The sequence below is a fragment of the Carcharhinus amblyrhynchos genome, chromosome 2, assembly GCF_965287045.1.
Source record: "Carcharhinus amblyrhynchos chromosome 2, sCarAmb.v2.hapA, whole genome shotgun sequence".
NCBI classification, from domain to species: Eukaryota; Metazoa; Chordata; class Chondrichthyes; order Carcharhiniformes; family Carcharhinidae; genus Carcharhinus; species Carcharhinus amblyrhynchos.
In genome coordinates, this window is record NC_137325.1 from 134,684,287 (window position 1) to 134,706,324 (window position 22,038).

A 22,038-nucleotide genomic window follows, 5' to 3' on the forward strand; every position below is an offset into this window, starting at 1 on the left:
AGTACCCTGTACAGTTGCAGCAAGACATAGAACATAGAACATAGAACATTACAGCGCAGAACAGGCCCTTCGGCCCACGATGTTGCGCCGACCAGTTAAAAAACAATGACCCACTAATCTAAACCAATCCCTTTTCGTCCATAAACCTATCCACGGATCTCTTAAACGCCCCCAAACTAGGCGCATTTACAACTGCAGCAGGCAGGGCATTCCAATCCCTCACCACCCTCTGGGTAAAGAACCTACCCCTGACATCCGTCCTATAACTACCCCCCCTTAATTTAAAGCCATGCCCCCTCGTGCTAGCTTTCTCCATCCGAGGAAAAAGGCTATCACTATCCACCCTATCTAAACCTCTAATCATCTTATATGTTTCAATAAGATCCCCTCTTAGCCGCCTTCTTTCTAGCGAAAACAACCCCAAATCCCTCAGTCTCTCCTCATAGGACTTCCCCTCCATACCAGGCAACATCCTGGTAAACCTCCTCTGCACCCTCTCCAAAGCCTCCACATCCTTCCTGTAATGTGGGGACCAGAACTGCACACAGTACTCCAAGTGCGGCCGCACCAGAGTTGTGTACAGTTGCAACATGACGCTGCGACTCCTAAATTCAATCCCCCTACCAATAAACGCCAAGACACCGTATGCCTTCTTAACAACCTTATCTACTTGATTCCCAACTTTCAGGGATCTATGTACACATACACCTAGATCCCTCTGTTCATCCACACTATTCAAAGTCCTCCCGTATACTCAACACATCTGTTATTCCTACCAAAGTGAATTACCTCACACTTCTCCGCATTAAACTCCATCCGCCACCTCTCAGCCCAGCTCTGCAACCTGTCTAAGTCTCCCCGCAAACTATGACACCCTTCCTCACAATCTACCACACCTCCGACTTTGGTGTCATCAGCAAATTTACTAATCCACCCAACTATACCCTCATCCAGATCATTAATAAAAATTACAAACAGCAGTGGCCCCAAAACAGATCCCTGAGGCACACCACTCGTAACCGAACTCCATGACGAATATTTACCATCAACCACCACCCTCTGTCTCCTATCTGCTAGCCAATTCCTGATCCAATTTCCTAGACTACCCTCAATCCCATACATCTGCATTTTCTGCAGAAGCCTACCATGGTGAACTTTATCAAACGCCTTACTAAAATCCATATATACCACGTCAACTGCCTTACCCCCATCCACCTCTTTGGTCACTTTCTCAAAAAACTCAATAAGGTTAGTAAGGCACGACCTCCCCGCTACAAAACCATGCTGACTACCTCCAATCAATTCATTACTCTCCAAATAACTATAAATCCTATCCCTAATAATTTTTTCTAAAACCTTGCCCACAACAGAAGTAAGACTCACCGGTCTATAATTCCCGGGGAAGTCTCTGTTCCCCTTCTTAAACAATGGGACAACATTCGCTATCCTCCAATCTTCCGGTACTATACCAGAGACCAACGACGACCTGAAGATCAGAGCCAGAGGCTCTGCAATCACCTCTCTTGCCTCCCAGAGAATCCTAGGGTAAATCCCATCCGGACCAGGGGACCTATCTATTTTCAAACCTTCTAGAATATTCAGCACATCCCCCTTATCAACTACAATACTGTCTATTTTACACCCCTGCAACCCAGTGTCCTCCTCAGCTATATTCATGTCCCCCTGCGTGAACACCAAAGAGAAATATTGGTTCAATGCCTCTCCAATCTCTTCCGGTTCCACACACAACTTCCCTCTACTGTCCGTAACTGGCCCTAATCTTGCCCTAACCAACCTTCTGTTCTTGACATACCTATAGAGCGCCTTAGGATTCTCCTTAATCCCATCAGCCAAAGTCTTCTCATGTCCTCTTTTAGCCCTTCTTAACTCACTCTTCAACTCCCTCCTAGCCAATCTAAAGCTTTCTAATGCACTACCTGAGCCCTCAAGCCTCATCCGAACATAAGCCTCCTTTTTCTTTTTAACCAACGAATCAACTTTTTTAGTGCACCACGGTTCCCTAGCCCTACCAAATCCTCCTTGCCTGACAGGGACATACCTTTCACGGACTCGCAGTAGCTGCTCCTTGAAAAACTCCACATTTCGGACGTTCCCAGTCCCTGTAATCTCCTAGTCCAACCTATGCTTCCTAATTCTCTCCTAATAGCCTCATAATTACCCTTCCCCCAGCTAAAACTACTGACCCGAGGTTCATGCCTATCCCTTTCCATCACTAAGGTGAACTTAACCGAATTGTGATCACTATCACCAAAACGCACACCAACTTCCAAGTTTAGCACCTGGTCTGGCTCATTTCCCAACACCAAATCCAATATAGCCTCACCTCTAGTTGGCCTATCTACATACTGAGTCAAAAAACCTTCCTGCACGCTTTGTACAAAAACTGACCCCTCTAACGAGCTAGAGCTATAGCAATTCCAATCAATATTAGTAAAGTTAAAGTCCCCCATAACAATTACCCTATTACTTTCACTCCTAACCAGGATCGTCTCCGCAATCCTTTCCTCAACCTCTCTAGAACTTTTAGGAGGTCTATAAAAGACTCCCAACAGGGTGACCTCTCCCCTCCTATTTCTAATCTCCGCCCATACTACCTCAACAGACAAGTCCTCATCAAACTTCCTCTCTGACACTGTGATACAGTCCTTGACTAATAATGCTACCCCTCCCCCCCTTCTACCTCCTTCTCTACTCCGACTAAAGACCTCCCTACTTTTATATTCTATCCCCTTCACGATAAAGGCCAACATTCCATTCGCCTTCTTGATCACTTGCTGCACCTGCAGACTGGGTTTTTGCGACTTGTGCACAAGGACCCCCAGGTCCCTCTGCACCGTAGCATGCTGCAGCTTTTCGCCTTTTAAATAATAATCCCTCCTGCTATGATTCCTGCCAAAGTGGATAACCTCACACTTGCTAACATTATACTCCATCTGCCAGGTCCTCGCCCACTCGCTTAGCCTATCCAGATCCCTCTGCAGACTTTCCACACCCTCCACGCAATTTGCTTTTCCACTCATCTTCGTGTCATCAGCAAATTTCGTCACCCTACGCTCAGCCCCTTCCTCCAGATCATCTGTATAAATGGTAAATAGCTGAGGCCCCAGCACCGATCCCTGCAGCACTCCACTAGTTACCAACCGCCTATCAGAATAGCACCCATTGATACCAACTCTCTGCTTCCTATTAGACATGATGTGGGTATGCCGGCGTCATTCACCTGACGAAGAGGGTAACCCCTCGAAAGCTTGTGAGAATATTATCAAATAAATAGGTTGGACTAAAACCTGGTGTTGTCAGACTTTTTACTCCTATTAGACAGCCAATCCTCTATCCACCCGAACACCTTACCCCCAACTCCGTGCACCCTAACCTTCTGTAGCAACCTTTTATGAGGCATCTTATCAAACGCCTTTTGGAAATCTAAAAACACCACATCCACCGGTTCCCCTCTGTCTATTGCCCTAGTCACATCCTCATAGAAATCCAATAAATTTGTCAAACACGTGCGGCATGGTGGCACTGTAATTAGCACTGCAGCCTCACAGCGCCAAGGACCTGGGTTCAATTCCAGCCTTGGAGTTTGCCCATTCTCCCCTGCATGTGTTTCCTCTGGGTGCTCCTGTTTCCTCCCACAGTCCAAAGATGTGCAGGTTAGGTTTATTAGCCATGTTAAATTACCCCTTAGTGACAGGAGAATAGCAAGGTAAATATGTGGGGTTACAGGGATAGGGTCTGGGTGGGATTGTTGTCAGTGCAAACTAGATGGGCCAAATAGCCTCTTTCTGCACAATAGGGATTCTATGATTTTATGAGAATTGTTAAAGATTTGCATTTATGTAGTGCTTTTGACAACCACCAGATGTCTCTGTAAAGCCCAGGAAGCACATTTTGATGTGTAGTCACTGTCATATAAGCAGAAAATTTGGGCTCAGCAAGCTCTCACAATGCAATAATGACTGGGTGATCAGTGATGTTGATAGAGGGATTAAATATTTGCCACAGCACTGTGGATAACTCCCCCTCTCTTCTTCAAAATAGTACTGTGGGATCTTTCACATCCACCCCAGCAAGCAGATGGGGCCTTGCTTTAACATTTCAACTTATCTCTGACAAGAGTGTCATTTTCAGCTGTCTAGTTCTAGACCTCCCCACCACTGGGGACATTCTTTCTACATCTGCCCTGTCTAACCCTATTAGAACTTTCTGAGTTTCTATGAGATCCATTCTCACTCTTGTGAACTCCAGCAAATATAATCATAACCGATTCAATCACTCCTCATATGTCAGTCCTGTCATCCCAGGAATCAGTCTGGCAAACTTTCGCTATACTTCTTCCATGGCAAGAATATCCTTCCTCAGATAAGGAGACCAAAACTGCACAGAATATTCCAGGTGTGGTTTCACCAAGACCCTGTAAAATTACATCAAGACATCTCTGCTCTGTACTCAAATTCTCTCGCTGTGAAGGCCAACATAGCATGCGTCTTCCTCACCATGTGTCTCAGTGACTGGTGCACGAAGACACCCAAGTCTCATTGCACATTCCCCTCTCCCAGATGACCATAGGCTGCTCTTCCTCTTGAGGTGATTTAATCTGAGGATCTCCACATCTCAGGAAAGGGGCAAGGTCGGGAAAGCACAGCCAATTCCTGTACTCGACCAGTACAGGAACTGAACCCATGCTGTTGTCATCGCACTGCATCACGAACCAGCTGCCCAACCCCAACTGGGCTAACTGATCCAGAAAACTGCATTGTACACGAGGGCACGTGCAGACTTGCAGAGTTCTTGATTATCAGCCATTCGCTGCAGTTTGTACAATGCTGAGTTGGCAAGGCTCTCTAGGTGTTGGATTTCCAAAATTACTGCACTTCCACAGCGTGGCACGAGGAGTGTAAGACTTGATTCTTGTGCTCAAACACCGGAGTGGTACGTCAACCAAGAACCATGCAATCAGAGGCTATACTGCTACCAACTGAGGCACCACTGACACTAAGCTTTGCTCTGCTGATGTTACTACAGTGGAAGTGCTTTGGAAATTCTGTTTCTGCCACACTTCCGTTGAAGAAATGCTTACAGTCCTTGCGGGATGTAGTGGTCTGAATCATTGGAGAAACAATTTATTCAGAAGAACGTTATTGGAGTGTGTCACGAATAAAATGTTTTTCTTATTTATTCTTTTACCAGGCCATATGCGTACTACTAGACTACCACCTCTGGTGGGTCTGCCCTGTGAGTGGAACAGGGCATACCCAGGGTTGGTGACAGTGGTATCTGGGACATGTGGAGCTCTTTTTACCAGCCGTTCATGGCATGCTGCTGCTGCAGCAAGGTTGGAGAATCTGGCAGCCAGCCGAATCTCCGTTCGCTGCAGCGGGAAGGGAAAATGCCTTGACTACCGGTGTGAACGGTGGTAAGGTTCTGGCCATTGTCTGTTAGGCAGTCGGTAGTCAAGAAGGCACACGGCATGCTTGCCTTCATCGGCTGGGCATTGAGTATAAAAACTGTCAGGTCATGCTGCAGCTATACGGAATCTTAGTCAGGCCTCATTTGGATCATTGTGTACAATTCTGGTCGCCACACTATCAGAACGATGTCGATGTTTTGGAGAGGGTACGGAAGAGGTTTACCAGGATGTTGCCTGGTCTGGAAGGTACTAGCTATGAGGAGAGGTTGGATAAACTCGGTTTGTTCTCACTGGAACAACAGGGGTTGAGTGGTGACCTGTTAGAGGTTTGCAAGATTGTGAGCGGAACGGATAGAGTGGATAGTCAGATGCTCTTTCTGAGGGGAGAAAAATCTAGGGATGTAACCATGACACCACCACCTCGCCAAATAACCATAGGATGAGAGCATCACTTTTGAATATTCATCTTAACTAAGGAACAGTAGTCTCAGAAGATCAAACATTTTATGAGTGGGATTGAATATTCCAGTTGTACAAATAGAAGATGGAAATTCTTTGTGCCAGATCTTGGAAGTAAATGGAGAAACAAGTTTATGGATGTTAGCCACGTACAAAAGCAGATTGGATGCAATGCTGAATGACTTTTAGTACAAGAGGGATGGGCTTCTCCAAGCTGTTACTTTTATTGTTCTCTTAACACGATTTAGCAGAAGGAGGTAGCTCACTATTGTGGAACTGAATTTACCTACTGGAATTGTTTTCCTTTCATTGCAGGTGGCCCGTGCTTCTGTATTCACAGTTTTAAGGGGAGATGAAAGCGGTAACTGAGGTAGTGAGGCAGTTGATGGAGGGGTATTCCTTATTGCAGGTGAACTGCAGTTTTTCTGATTTTGCACTTTCTCACAGCAGCAATCCCACTGCAAATCCCCAGCCACCAAATGCAGTTTCTACTCTCGCGCCTATTTAATCACGCGCAAATCTGACAATCTTCCACTGGTTTCAGTGTTCAGCTCCTTGATAGAGAATGGAATTAACCCCTTCAATTCTTTCAGAATTGGTTCAAGTACAAGTCATGATTCTTCATAAAATCCCTCCGGTGCAGGAGGAGGCCATTTGGCCCATCCAGTCTGCACTGACCACAATCCCACCCAGGCCCTATCCGCATACATTTACTCTAGCCAGTCCACCTGACATTATGGAAGAATTCAGCATGGCTAATCAACCTAACCCGCACATCTTTGGAGTGTGGGAGGAAACCGGAGCACCCAGAGGAAACCCACGCAGACACGGGGAGAATGTGCAAACCCCACACAGGTAGCGACCCAAGCCGGGAAGTGAACCCAGGTGTTTGGCACTGTGTGAGGTAGCAGTGCTAACCACTGTGCCACCATGGCGCTCCAAATGATGTGTGACATTTGGTGCTTTCCTTTCGTTTCTGCAGACTGCATCGTTCTCCTTGCTCTCGCGAATAAAGCAGAAGGAATATTAGCAGTAAATAAGAGTGTTTATCCCAAACGGCCCCCTGCTGTGCTGTAGCTATTCTATCCATTTGGGTTCTGTTCTATGCACTTACACATATTTTACAGACTCACCACTGTAACTTAGTGCGCATATAACAGAATATATTGCCATGAAGATGCTCTTTAGGGCAAATGATGATTTTTAATCCACCAGCGGGAAACCTGAACTGAATTTTTAAAACAGGCTTTCAGTCAATCCAGAGATTAGGGAGGCTTGAACTCAGCCTCAGATTGCAAAAACTACCGACAGAATTCTCCAGCCTTTCACACCCTCAAGATTCTCCAGTCCCACCGGCAGCGGAAACCGGCGGGCAGGGGGCGACATCAATGGGAATTCTCATTGACAGCGACGGGACCAGAGAATCCCGCCACTGGCGAACAAGGCACCACCTCCCGCCAGCAGGAAACGCACAGCTAGGAGGCTGGAGAATCCCGGTTACTTGTTTCCCATTCTAATTCCTTATAGTGGAGTTGGTCTGCCTGCAAAACTCATCAAAGAGAATTGCCAGAATTTTACCGTCCCGCCTGCCACGGGTATCGGAGCGGGCGAGGGGCGGAACATGGAAAGGTCCATTGACCTTGGGCGGGATTTTATGGTTTCGGGATGAGTGAAGCTGTAAAGTCCCGCCCAATTGATTTCAAGAAATGAGAAGTTTTCAATTCTGCAGCCTTATTAGCAAAGTATAAATGGCAATCAACTGAGGAATTTAGCATGTGTGATGTGCGAATGTTACTTGTCACTTGTCAGACTCTCACCAATTTTTACAGATGCACCATTGAAAGCGTTCTTTCTGGTCGTATCACAGCTTGGTATGGCTCCTGCTATGTCCAAGACTGCAAGGAACTACAAAAGGTTGTGAATGTAGCCCAATCCATCACGCAAACCAGCCTCTCATCCATTGACTCTGTTTACGCTTCCCGCTGCCTCGACAAAGCAGCCAGCATAGTTAAGGACCCCATATACCCCGGACAAAGCTTTAAATTGAGGGGTGATAGATATAGGACAGATGTCAGAGGTAGGTTCTTTACTCAGAGAGTAGGAAGGACGTGGAATGCCTTGCCTGCAACAATAGTGGACTCGCCAACATTAAGGGCATTGAATGGTCATTGAATAAACATATAGGTGATATTGGAATAGTGTAGGTTAGATGGGCTTTAGATTGTTGCGCCGACCTGTGAAAACCATCGAGGACTGTAACGTTCTGTGTATGTTCCTCCACAATCTTCCGTCGGGAAAAAGATACAACAGTCTAAGGTCATGTACCAAATGACTCAAGAACAGTTCTTCCCTGCTGCTGTCAGACTTTTGAATGGAATTACCTTGCATTAAGTTGATTTTTCTCCACACCCTAGCTTTGACTGTAACACTACATTCTGCACTCTCTTTTCCTTCTCTACGCGCTAGAAACAATACTTTTCACTGTATGTTAATACACGTGACAATAATAAATCAAACCAAATCAAAGTGACAAGTAACAATTGTGCCACACAAATGCAAGGCAACGGTCATCTCCAACAAGAAAGGATCTAACCATCACTCCTTGACATTCAATGGCATTATCATTGCTGAACCCCCCACTACCAACATCCTGGGGGTTAGTTGCCATTGACCAGAAACTGAATTGAACCAACTATCAGTAGCTACTAGAGCAGGTCAAAGGCCGGGAATCCTACACTAAGTAACTCACCTCCTGACCCCACAATCAGTCACAAAGTACTAGTCAGGAGTGTAATGGAATATTCTCCATTTGCCTAGTTGAGTGCAGGACAAAGCAACCTCGCTTGACTGTCACCCCTTCCTCAAACATTCAATCTCTCCACCACTGATGAACAGTGGCATTTGTATATATCATCTACACGATGCACTGCAGTAACCCATCAAGGTTCCTTCAGCAGCATCTTCCAAATCCACGACCGAAGGCTGAATTCCTGCACTCCTGCCCTAATAAGGGTTTCCTTATTTGCCTCACACTCTTCTGTCCCTGATCCCTGACCAAATCAGAAGATCCTATTCTAAGAGGTGTGCAGCGCATCCAGGTAACTGTCCCCCTCCCTGATGTGTCACTGTGTCTGCAGCTCAGCCTCCAGCTCAATTACTCAGATCGAATTCCTCGAGGCACAAACACTTATTGCAGATATGTTTTCCCTGGATCATAACGGCATCCTTGAGCTCATATATGCTGCAGTCTTGACACATCACCTGTCCTGCGATCCTTAAGGTGTTTTAATTACATTATTCACAAATTCTTTTCCATTTTTAAAATATGTTATTAAGTTTGCCGATGGTTTGTGCACTATTTTAAAACTTAGGACTGGAACAAACCTTAACCACTCACCAGATGTGGAGTTCCTGGCGTTGGAATGGGATAGGCACAGTAAGTACAACACAAGGTTAAAGTCCAACAGGTTTATTTGGTAGCACGAGCTTTCGGAGCACTGTCCTTCATCAGGTGAGTGCATCAGGTGAGAGAAAACGGGGAACTATAGACCAGTGAGCCTACTGTCAGTACTGAGGAAGTTCCTTGAGTCTATTATCAAGGATTTCATAACTCAGCATTTGGAAGACTGTGATATAATCAGACAAAGTCAGCATGGATTTACAAAAGGGAAACCATGCTTGACGAACCTATTAGAATTCTTTGAGGATGTAACGAGTAGAGTTGACCGAGGAGAACCAGTGGATGTGGTTTATTTAGACTTTCAAAAGGCTTTCGACAAGGTCTCGCATCAGAGACTACTATGTAAAGTTAAAGCACATATGGTTGCAAGTAATGCCTTGAGATGGATAGAAAGCTGGTTAGCAAATAGGAACCAAAGATTTGGCATAAATGGCTCCTTTTCTGACTGGCACTCAGTGATTGGTGGCGTTCCACAGGGATCTGTGCTAGGACTCCAACTGTTCACATTATACATTCATGATTTGGAAGAGGGAACTGAACGTATTATCTTCAAATGTGCAGGTGATACAAAGTTGGGTGGGAGACTGAGCTGTGAGGAGGATGCAGAGACGCATCACCGTGATTTGGACAGGATAAGTGTGTGGATGAACGCAGTACAATGTGGATAAATGTGAGGTTATCCATTTTGGTAGCAATAAAGGAAGACAGGTCATTACTTGAATGGATGTAAATTGAGAGAGGTGGATACTCAATAACACCTTGAAGTCCTCATGCATCAGTCACAAAATCATAGAATCTATGGCATGGAGACAAGCCCTTTCGCCCAAACTGGTCCATGCTGACCAAAATGCCATCTAAGCTAACCCCATTTGCATGCATTTAGCCGAGATCCCTCTAAATCTTTCCTATCCATATATCTGTCCAAATGCCTTTTAAATGTTGTCAATGTCTCTGCCTCAACCACTTCCTCTAGCAGCTCATTCTGCATATGTACTGCCCTGTGTGTAAAAAGTTGTTCCTCATGTTCCCATTAATTCCTTCCCCTCTTCACTTAATACTATGCCCTCTAGTTCTCCATTCCCCAACCCTGGGAAAAGACTGAGTGCATTCACTCTATCCCTGCCTGTCATGATCTTATAGACCTCTGTAAGATCACCTCTCAGTCTCCAACGCTGCAAAGGAAAAAGTCCCAGCCTGTCCAATCTCTCCCTTGAGATCCTTGTAAATTTCTTCTGCATTCTTACATCTTTCCAGTAGCAAGGTGAGCAAAACTGAACACAATATTCCAGGTGCAGCCTCACCAATGTCCTCTACAACTGCAACATAACTTCCCAACTTCTATACTCAATGCTCTGACTGATGGAGGCCAGCATGCCAAAAGCCTTTTTCAATGCCCTGTCTACCTATGTCTCCACCTTTAGAGAACTGTGCACCTGAACTCGAAGGTCCCTCTGTTCCACGATATTCCTTAAGGTCTTATCATTCACTGTGAATTGGCTTTCCAAAGTGCACTGGCTCACACTTATCTGTATTAAACGCCATTTGCCATTTCTTGGCCCAGTTCCCCAGCTGATCAAGATTCTGCTACATTTTTTGATAACCTTCCTCACTGTCTACAATACCACCGATTTTAGTGTCATCTGCAAACTTACTGGTCATGCCTTGTATATTTTTATCCAAATTATTGATGTAGCTAACAAACAGCAATGGGCTCAGCACTGGCCCTAGCACTAACCCCTGAGGCACACCACCATTTGCACCAGTTTGTGCCAAAGGGCTTGTCTCCATGCCATAGATTCTATGATTTTATGACTGGCAAATGAGGACTTCAAGGTGTTATTGACTATCCACTTCTCTCAATTTAATTCAAGTAATGATCTGTCTTCCTTTACGTGCACAATGACTTCTGGCTGCTCACCCTCCCACTTGAGAATATTCTGCAGCCACTCTGAGATATCCTTTATCCTGGCACCTGGGAGGCAACACACCATCCTGGACTTCCATTTGCGGCCACAGAATCTTCTGTCTATTCCCCTGACTATCAAGCCTCCTATCACTACAGTCCTGTTTACCTTTACCCTCTCCCACTGTGCCCCAGAGCCAATCACAGTGTCACAGATCTGGCTACTGTTACTTTAGCCTGACTGGTCATCACCCCCAACAGTACCCAAAACTGTATACTTGTTAACAAGGGGAATGAACACAGGGCACTCCTGCACTCTCTGCCTGCTCCCTTTGTCTTTTCTGGTGGTCACCCAGCCACTCTCTACGTGTACCTTATGTGTGACTACCTCACTAAAACTCTTATCCATAAAGTGTTCAGCATCCCAGGTGATTCTGAGTGCATTCAGTTCCAGCTCCATAACTCAGTCTCCCCGGAGGTGCAGCCAGGTGCACTTCAGGGACAAGAGAATTCTCCCCGAGCTCCCACATCCTGCAGGAGGAGCACATCACTGCTCTCATTGGCATCCCAACTGCACCAAGACTAAAGATGAAACTTAAGAGGACATTAGCTGCGATTACCTGTACTCTTGCTGAATACCACTTGCTGAATCGTCTTGAGCCAAAGCCTCACCATTCATGCACTCTGCAGCAAATTTTCTAACAGTGCACTTCTCACTCTCCTTTTTCTTTCTCTTGCTTGTGGTCCTCACAGTGACTTTTGTTTGTTTTTAAACTTTATTCCAATTTAATCCAATCAAATCCAATTCAGAGTCCCAACAAGTTGAGACATTCCCGATCCAAGCTGACAAGACAGGGCTCTCACCTTCTGTTTTGGGCTTGATCTACATGATCCAAGCTGATTGGAGTACGTACAGATCCTCCTCCAAGGCTTGATCTCATTTGCATCTTAGCCAAAACGCCGAGATGCCGCTTTAAAAAATTGCTTCAAATGAAGCTAAAATGTAACCTAATGACTTCAACCAAGCGCAGCATGTCAATACTGCACTTGCTCTTAGCCAAAAGGCCGAGAAGACAGTGACTTTTGTTTTGGTTAGAGGAAGAGGGAGGGAGAAAAACACTGAAGTAGTGTTTGGAGTTTAACTGTCGTTTGACAACAGCTCCTCCACAAACTATTTTCTGGAAGAACTGACTGCCTAATGCAATTCTTCCCTGTACCATTGCAGTGTTCATGTAAGCCTACTTGCAACTAATAAATAAACTTTACAACATCCAATCAGCTTTGCCGATCTGCTTCCCACTGCTGAATGCTTGCCTTCACACAAAGACGGAATGTGTCATGCTGAGGTCCACTATTTGACCATTCCTTCATCATCACTCGGTCCAACTTCTGCAACTCCTTTCCTAACAGCACCATTGGTGCACTTACACCACATGATCTTCAGCGGCTAATAAAGTGGCTCATTCCATCTTCTCAAGGGCAATTAGAGATGGACAACTAATGCTGACGAAGCCAGCAACCCCCACAATCTGTGAAAGAATAGGCAACAAACATCTTCAAAGCATTTCAAGTCGACTTATTACTAACTTTGGTAATGGTCCCCATGATGATCTTAGATTGGAAACTCATTTGCATTAAACTTTTATTTAATTCATTTATGGGATATGAGCTTTGCTGGCGAGCCAAGCATTATCTATCCCTAATTGCCCTTGAGAAGGCAGTGGTGAGTTGCTTTCTTGAACAGCTTCAGTCCATGATGATGAAAGAATGATACCTGTCCACCTCAGGATGGTTCCCGAATTGGAGGCAAACTTGCTACCCTTGGGGCATTGAGTATAAAAATTGGCGAGTCATGCTGCAGCTCTACTGAACCTTAGTTTAGCCTCATTTAGAATATTGTGTACAATTCTGGTCGCCACACTATCAGAAGGATGTGGATGCTTTGGAAAGAGTTCAGCAGAGGTTTACCAGATGTTGCCTGGTCTGGATGTTATTAGCTATGAGGAGAGGTTGGATAAACTCAGTTTGTTCTCACTGGAATGACAGAGATTGAGGGGTGACCTGAGCTTTATAAGGTTATGAGTGGCATGGACAGAGTGGATGGTCAGATACTCTTTCTGAGGGTAGAAAAATCAAGTACTAGGGGGCATAGGTTTAAGGTGCACAGGGAAAAGTTTAGAGGAGATGTGCGAGGCAAGTTTTTTTACAGAGGGTGGTGAATTTCTGGAACCCTCTGCCCGGGGAGGTGGTGGGAGCTGGTACAATAGTGGCATATAAGGGGCAACTAGACGAATACATGAATAGGATTGGAATGAAAGGATACAGATTCTATAAGCACATACGGTTTAAATTTACGCAGGCATCATGATCGGCTTAGGCTTGGAGGACCAAAGGGCCTGTTCTGGTTCTGTACTGTTCTTTGTTCTTGTTCTTCTAGATGGCTTTGGCCTCTGGGCTGGCAGGTGTTGTCTTTAGAAATTAGTGTCAGGGGTTCTGAATCCAAAATAAAACTCTGTCACACAGTTATTTCTATTTGATACAAAGGCACCTCTTCCACTGTTTGTTATTCTTATGTCTTGTTGCTTGCGTCAAGTCCAGGAGAGCAGCAAGCAGTCTAAGCTAGCATCTTTCATATGAGAGAAAAGACAGGTTTTCAATTTGCTCCTTGTGTAACTCAGATAGTGCAATCCGCCAGTCTGTTCTCCGCAGAGTGATATCTACAATGGATTTCTCAAGTATTCAATGGTAAAGATAAGCACAACAGGTAAATCAAACTGTACATTGTTAAGATATACCTATCTGCCAGTGTCACTAGATGATATTTCTTATATTTCTACACCTTGGCTTCTTTTCTGCATGAAAGGTGCAATATGACAGTTGTTTGTATAACAGAAAAGCTGAGATCAATGTGTTGAAGACTGATAGATGCCAGCGATCCTATCTATACCTTTGATTTTACCTCTAATACTTGGCCCAAAGACTAAAAACCTCAACACTGCAAGTCTTTATGTAGGAATGCAAATAGCAAAGCAAGCAGTTGAGTGTTAACAACACGATGCTCCAATTCACGAGGAGACTACTGCAAGGATGAATGTAGATAGATATAAAACTTAAGTAACAGCAACCAAAGCCCAACGAGGAAAGTCACCGCAATACAATAAACACAACACAGTTTGATCTGAGGTGTTACACAAGGACAATGTTTCACAAATCTTCAACAACGAAGGCACGTCAGCGTATCGCTTGGCAAGTTTTTGAATCTAAATGGTGGCGTGCTGATAGTTCCCCGCAACCTGCAGAACATGATGTATGCAGTTCTTAGTGTTCTTCAAAGATGACAACAAATTTAATCTCCTTATGTGAACAGTGTAAATTTTATACAGAACACTTTGGCTTTTAAGCTAATAAATGTTCATGAGGCAGGGAAGATTGTTGCATCCGTAAAAGGTCAAAGGCACTCACAATGTCAAAGTCCAAAGTAAACTTTCCACAATTCTTTATGGATGGTTACCCTTCTTATTTTACTCTGAAGCCAATGCAAATTTTAGAGCCACAATAGTTAGCAACTGAAGACACAGCCTTCAAATGGAAAGATGAAGGTGTGAACATGTTCACACCGCGGGCTGAATTTAATGCCCCACAACCCCCCACCCCGCCCCTCACATTCCCCCCACCCCGCCCCTCACATTCCCCCTACCCCGCCCCTCACATTCCCCCTCACCCCTTCCTGCCAATGAGGCAAGTTTGAAGTTTGGCATTTAATTGGATGGAAGGCTGCAGTGTGGGGACCCCATGTGTGGACAGCCACTCTGCCCGGATGCCAACTGAGATCCTTAAGTGGGCAATTAATGCCCATTTAACAGCTTCATCTCACAATCACTGAAATTCGACCAGGAGCAAGCAGGGAAATGCCGTGTGGGAAATCCGGAAAACAAATGTTATCAGGTTTGCCTGTGGGTTCGCAGAGGGAGTCTCAGGATTCCTATAACTGCTGTCCTTAATCCCAGGGAAGGCCAGCCATTGTCCAATTAAGTGTCATAATTGCTCATAATCACACTGGATCTGATAATCCTGCTGACTACGTGTCATGACAACCAGGTTTGGAAGTTGCCATAAGTCATTATCTGCAGAGAGCTCAAAACGTCCCCTAGTACTTGATTTTTCTACGCTCAGAAAGAGCATCTGACTATCCACTCTGTCCATTCCACTCATAAACTTATAAACATTTAAGAAGGTGGGTCTTCCCCAACAGTGACGACAGGCAGGCAAGACCACATTTGCAAACATTAAATTCCACTTTATATTTCAAACGTAGCAATAGCTATCTCGTTACAGGGGCATCATGGTGGTTAGCACTGCTGCCTCATTGCACCAGGGATCCGGGTTCAGTTCTGGCCTTGTGTGAATGTTTGTACATTCTTTGCACGTCTGTGTGGGTTTCCTCCGGTTTTCTCCCACAGTCCAAAGATGTGCAGGTTATGTGGATTGGTCAAGTTAAATTACCCCCTAGTGTCCCCAGTTTATGTAGATCAGGGGATTAGACATGGTAAATACATGGGGTTACGCGGATAAGGGCCTGGGTGGTATTGTGGTCAGTGCAGGCTCGATGGGCTGAATGGCCTCCTTCTGCACTGTAGAGATTCTATGATTCTCACAGAGTAAATGCTCATTTTGACACATGCTGATTCCAGTTCAGTCACCTTTACGGGCCAACTATATGTAAAATGACTAACAAGGTGCATTATTTTCATTGTTCAGGTCAATTGTTCACTGAATTTCATTAACTGGAGCCCAACTGAGTAAGGAATATTGGCAACGAATGTAGGCTTTGCAAAAGTCCACATTCCTAAAACTGACAAGTGACGGTACTTACAGACCCCAAGCTATATCATTCTCCAAGCTATAATCTAAATCTTCTAGGAGCTGGCATTCTTGCTGTAAGTCCAATATTATGACATGATTGCTCATAATCACACTGGATCTGATAATCCTGCTGACTACATGTCATGACAACCAGATTTGGAAGTTGCCATAAGTCATTATCTACAGAGAGCTCAAAATGTCATTAATTTTACAGCTCAGAATTCTACACCCTAAGTAATTACTCTCGTTGATATCAAGCAAAAAGAATCTTGCCTTGCAAGCAACTATACAGAGACCGTGCATAAATCAATGTGATTGGAATCAGTGTGATGGAATACCCTCCACTCACCTGAAACGTTACAGCTGCAGCAAGACTCAAGAAGCTCAATGGGCGGCACAGCGGTTAGCACTGCTGCCTCACACCGCTGCCAGGGACCTGGTTTCGATTCCGGCCTTGGGTGACTGTCTGTGTGGAGTTTGCACATTCTCCCTGTGTCTGTGTGGGTTTCCTCCGGGTGCTCTGGTTTCCTCCCACAGTCCGAAAGACTTTCTGGTTAGGTGCATTGGTCATGCTAAATTCTCCCACAGTGTACCTGAACAGGTGCTCAAGTGTGGCGACTGGGGAATTTTCACAGTGTTAATGTAAGCCTACTTGTGACAATAATAAATAAACAAAACAAACACTTCCCATTCAGGAAAGAGCCATTTGCTTGCTATCTCATCCACTGACTCAATATCTATTCCCTCAACTGCCAGCATGCCATGGCTGCAAGATGCATTGGTGTAACACACATAGTTTGCTTTGGCAACATCTGTCAGCCCTGTGACCGATGCCAGCTGAAAGAATAAGAGCAGCAACTTCTACTCCAACTCATGAACCATCCTGGTCCATCCAAATGATGAATATATAGATGTCCACCTGAGAATGTCATACAAAGTCATATAGAGTCTATGTGACATTCTGAGGTGGACATGTACCATTCCTTCATCATCATGGACTGCAGAGATTCAAGAAAGCAACTCACCGCTGCCTTCTCAAAGACAATTAGAAATAGGTAACGCTTGCCCAGCTAGCGAATCTCACATCCCATGAATGAGTTAAAAGATAGATCAGTACCCTTAAATTCCCTATCTAAGACCATCATGGGGGTCACCATTACCATAATCACTGCAGCAGTTCGAGGAGATGATCCATCAAAGATCATTCAACGAGGAAATTGCGGGTCCCTTAGCCAAGATATTTAAATCATTGATAATCACGGGTGAGGTGCTGAAGATTGGAGAATGGCAAATGTTGTGCCTTTGTTTAAAAAGGGCTGCAGGGAAAAGCTTGGGAACTACAGGCCAGTGAGCCTCACATCTGTGGTGGGTAAATTGTTGGAAGGTATTTTGAGATACAGGATCCCTGATTAGGGACAGTCAGCATGGCTTTCTGAGTGGAAAATCGTGTCTCACAAATTTAATTATGTTTTTTGAAGGGGTAACCAAGAAGATAGATGAGGTCAGTGAAGTTGATGTTGTCTACATGGACTTAAGCAAGGCCTTTGACAAGGTAGCGCATGGTAGGTTGTTGCATATACTTAAATCTCACGGGATCCAGGATGAGGTATCTCAATGGATACAAAATTGGTTTATGTCGGGTGGTTGTAGAGAGTTGTTTTTCAAACTGGAGGCCTGTGACCTCAGGGATCAGTTCTGGGTCCACTGTTATTTGTCATTTGTATTAATGATTTGGATGAGGATATAGGAGGCATGGTTAGCAAGTTTGCAGATACACCAATATTGGTGGCATAGTGGACAGTGAAGAAAGTTAGCTCCAGTTGCAACGGGATCTTGATCAATTGGGCCAGTGGGCTGACGAATGGCAGATGGAATTTATTCTAGACAAATATGAAGTGATGCATTTTAGTAGATTGAACCAGAGCAGGACTTACTCAGTTAATGGTAGGGTGTTGGGGGGAGTTACAGAACAAAGAGATCTAGGGATGCATGTTCATACTCCTTGAAAGTGGAGTCACAGGTGGACAGAGTGGTGAAGAAGGCATTTGGCATGCTTGGTTTCGTTGGTCAGAATATTGAATACAGGAGTTGGAATGTCTTATTGAAGTTGTACAAGACATTGATGAGACCACACTGCGAATACTGTGCACAATTCTGGTCACCATATTACAGAAAGGATATTATTAAACTAGAAAGAGTGCAGAAAAGATTTCTAGGTGCTACCGGGACTTGATGGATGGAGTTATAAAGAGAGGCTGGATAGACTGGGACTTTTTTCTCTGGAGCGTAGGAGGCTGAGGGGTGATCTTATAGAGGCCTATAAAATAATGAGGGGCACAGATCAGCTGGATAGTCAATATCTTTTCCCAAAATGTAGGGGAGTCTAAAACTAGAAGGCATAGGTTTAAGATGAGAGGGGAGAGATGCAAAAGTGTCCAGAGGGGCAATTCTTTTCACACAGAGGGTGGTGAGTATCTGAAATAAGCTGCCAGAGGTAGTAGTAGAGGCAAGTACAATTTTGTTTTTAAAAAGCATTTAGATAATTATATGGGTAAGATGGGTATAGAGGGATATGGGCCAAATGGGGGCAATTGGGATTGGTTTACAAAAAAGGCAGCATGGACAAATTGGGCCGAAGGGCTTGTTTCCATGCTGTAAACCTCTATGACTCTATGACTATCTAAGTGAGTGTAGCTTTGCCTACATTCAGTATGTGGAGATGCCAGTGTCGGACTGGGGTGGGGGGGACACAGTAAGAAGTCTCATAACACCAGGTTAAATCCAACAGGTTTGTTTGCTAACCCCTACCATTTGGCCTGGGCTTAGAAAATCCTACTAACCATCCTGGCTTGAGACAATTCATACCTCTTTAACTTGTGATTATCCCTCTCTCCACTCCCATTGTCTGTACCTGTGAGGACTTGATTATCTGTTAAAAACTCGTATTCCAACCACTCTTCACATTTCAATCTGTAATTATCTTGTAATTGTGTCTTTGTCTATAAATGCCCTTTTTGTGAACCTACCTGTCCACCCACCTGATGAAGAAGCAACACTCCAAAAGCTTTTGATTCCAAATAAACCTGTTGGACCTTAACCTGGTGTTGTGGGATTTCTTACTTGCCTACATTCAGCATAGAGTCATTGAGATATACAGCACGGAACCAGGCTCTTTGGCCCTGAGCCGACTAGGTTTTCTAAACTGAACTAGGCCCATTTGCCTGAGTTTGGCATATCCCTCTAAACCTTTCCCATCCATTTACTTTCCAAATATATTTTCAATGATGTAATCACCCCACCTCTATCACCTCTTCTGGCAGTTCGTTCCATAGATACACCACTGTGTGTGTGAAAAAGTTGCCCCTCAGGCTCCTTTTAAATTGTTTCCCTCTCATCTTAGACCTATGCCTTGATATGTATGTCCCTGTCAGGCAAGGAGGAATTGGTCGAGCTAGGGGACCGTGGTGCACTAAGAAAGTTGGTTCGCTGGTTAAAAAGAAAAAGGAGGCTTATGTCGGGATGAGACTTGAGGGCTCAGACAGTGCACTAGAAAGCTTTAGATTGGCTAGGAGGGAGTTAAAGAGGGAGTTAAGAAGGGCTAAAAGAGGACATGAGAAGACTTTGGCTGATAGGATTAAGGAGAATCCTAAGGCGTTCTATAGATATGTTAAGAACAGAAGGTTGGTTAGGGCAAGATTGGGGCCAGTTAGAGACAGCAGTGGGAATTTGTGTGTGGAGCTGGAAGATATTGGAGAGGCATTGAACCAATATTTCTCTTCGGTGTTCATGCAGGGGGACATGAATATAGCTGTGGAGAACACTGGGTTACAGGGTTGTAAACTGGACAGTATTGCAGTTGATAAGGAGGATGTGCTAGATATTCTTGAGGGTTTGAAAATAGATAAGTCCCCTGGGCCGGACGGGATTTACCCTAGGATTCTCTGGGAGGCAAGAGAGGCGATTGCAGAGCCTCTGGCTCTGATCTGCAGGTCGTCGTTGGTCACAGGTATAGTGCCGGAGGATTGGAGGATGGCGAATGTTGTCCCATTGTTTAAGAAGGGGAACAGAGACTTCCCCGGGAATTATAGACCGGTGAGTCTTACTTCTGTTGTGGGTAAGGTTTTAGAAAAAATTATTAGGGATAGGATTTATAGTTATTTAGAGAGTAATGAATTGATTGGAGATAGTCAGCATGGTTTTGTGGAGGGTAGTTCGTGCCTTACTAACCTTATTGAGTTTTTTGAGAAAGTGACCAAAGAGGTGGATGGGGGTAAGGCAGTTGACGTGGTATATATGGACTTTAGTAAGGCGTTTGATAAGGTTCACCATGGAAGGCTTCTGCAGAAAATGCACATGTATGGGATTGAGGGTGATTTAGATAATTGGATCAGGAATTGGCTGGCGGATAGGAGACAGAGGGTGGTGGTTGATGGTAAGTATTCGTCATGGAGTTCAGTTACGAGTGGTGTGCCTCAGGGATCTGTTTTGGGGACACTGCTGTTTGTAATTTTTATAAATGATCTGGATGAGGGTATAGTTGGGTGGATTAGTAAATTTGCTGATGACACCAAAGTCGGAGGTGTGGTAGATAGTGAGGAAGGGTGTCTTAGTTTACAGGGGGACTTGGACAAGTTGCAGAGCTGGGCCGAGAGGTGGCGCGGATGGAGGTTAATGTGGAAAAGTGTGAAGTAATTCACTTTGGCAGGAATAACAGATGTGTAGAGTATAGGGCTAACAGCAGGACTCTGAATAGTGTGGATGAACAGAGGGATCTAGGTGTATGTGTACATAGATCCCTGAAAGTTGGGAATCAAGTAGATAGGGTTGTTAGGAAGGCATACGGTGTCTTGGCGTTTATTGGTAGGGGGATTGAATTTAGGAGCCGCAGCGTCATGATGCAACTGTACAAAACTCCGGTGCGGCCGCACTTGGAGTACTGTGTGCAGTTCTGGTCCCCACATTATAGGAAGGATGTGGAGGCTTTGGAGAGGGTGCAGAGGAGGTTTACCAGGATGTTGCCTGGTATGGAGGGGAGGTCCTATGAGGAGAGACTGAGGGATTTGAGGTTGTTTTCGTTAGAAAGAAGGCGGCTAAGAGGGGACCTTATTGAAACATATAAGATGATTAGAGGTTTAGATAGGGTGGACAGTGATAGCCTTTTTCCTCGGATGGAGAAAGCTAGCACAAGGGGGCATAGCTTTAAATTAAGGGGTGGTAGTTATAGGACGGATGTCAGGGGTAGGTTCTTTACCCAGAGGGTGGTGAGGGATTGGAATGCCCCGCCTGCTGCAGTTGTAAATGCGCCTAGTTTGGGGGCGTTTAAGAGATCCGTGGATAGGTTTATGGATGGAAAGGGTTTGGTTTAGGTTAGAGGGTCATTGCTTTTTAACTGGTCGGCGCAACATCGTGGGCCGAAGGGCCTGTTCTGCGCTGTAATGTTCTATGTTCTATGCCCTCTAGTTTCGCACTCCCCTGGGGAAAAGACCTTGGCTATTCACCTTTTCAAGCCCCACATCATTTTACAAACCTCCATAAGGTCACCCCTCATCCTCCTTCACTCCAGGGAAAAAAGTCCTAGCCTTTCCATATAATCCATATCCCACGGAAGAATTTTTTAAAAAATAATAATGAATTTGTTCTGAAATGATCTAGTGAATTCCTCAATTGATTTCCTTGTATCCAGTTCATGTTTTTTTTGAAGTGTCTCAGTAGATTTTCCTTATTCCTGTGATAGCGTGGGAGATCCATGTAGATAAATGAGGAGCTGATGTCAGAAATCACTCTTCTAGCATGGAGGCTTACCCACATACCAGTCCCAGTAATATCCTTGTAAAACGTTTTGCATCCTTTCCAGTTTAATAACATCCTTCCTATAGCAGGGTGAGCAGAATTGTAAGCAAATGTGGCCTGACCAATGTCTTG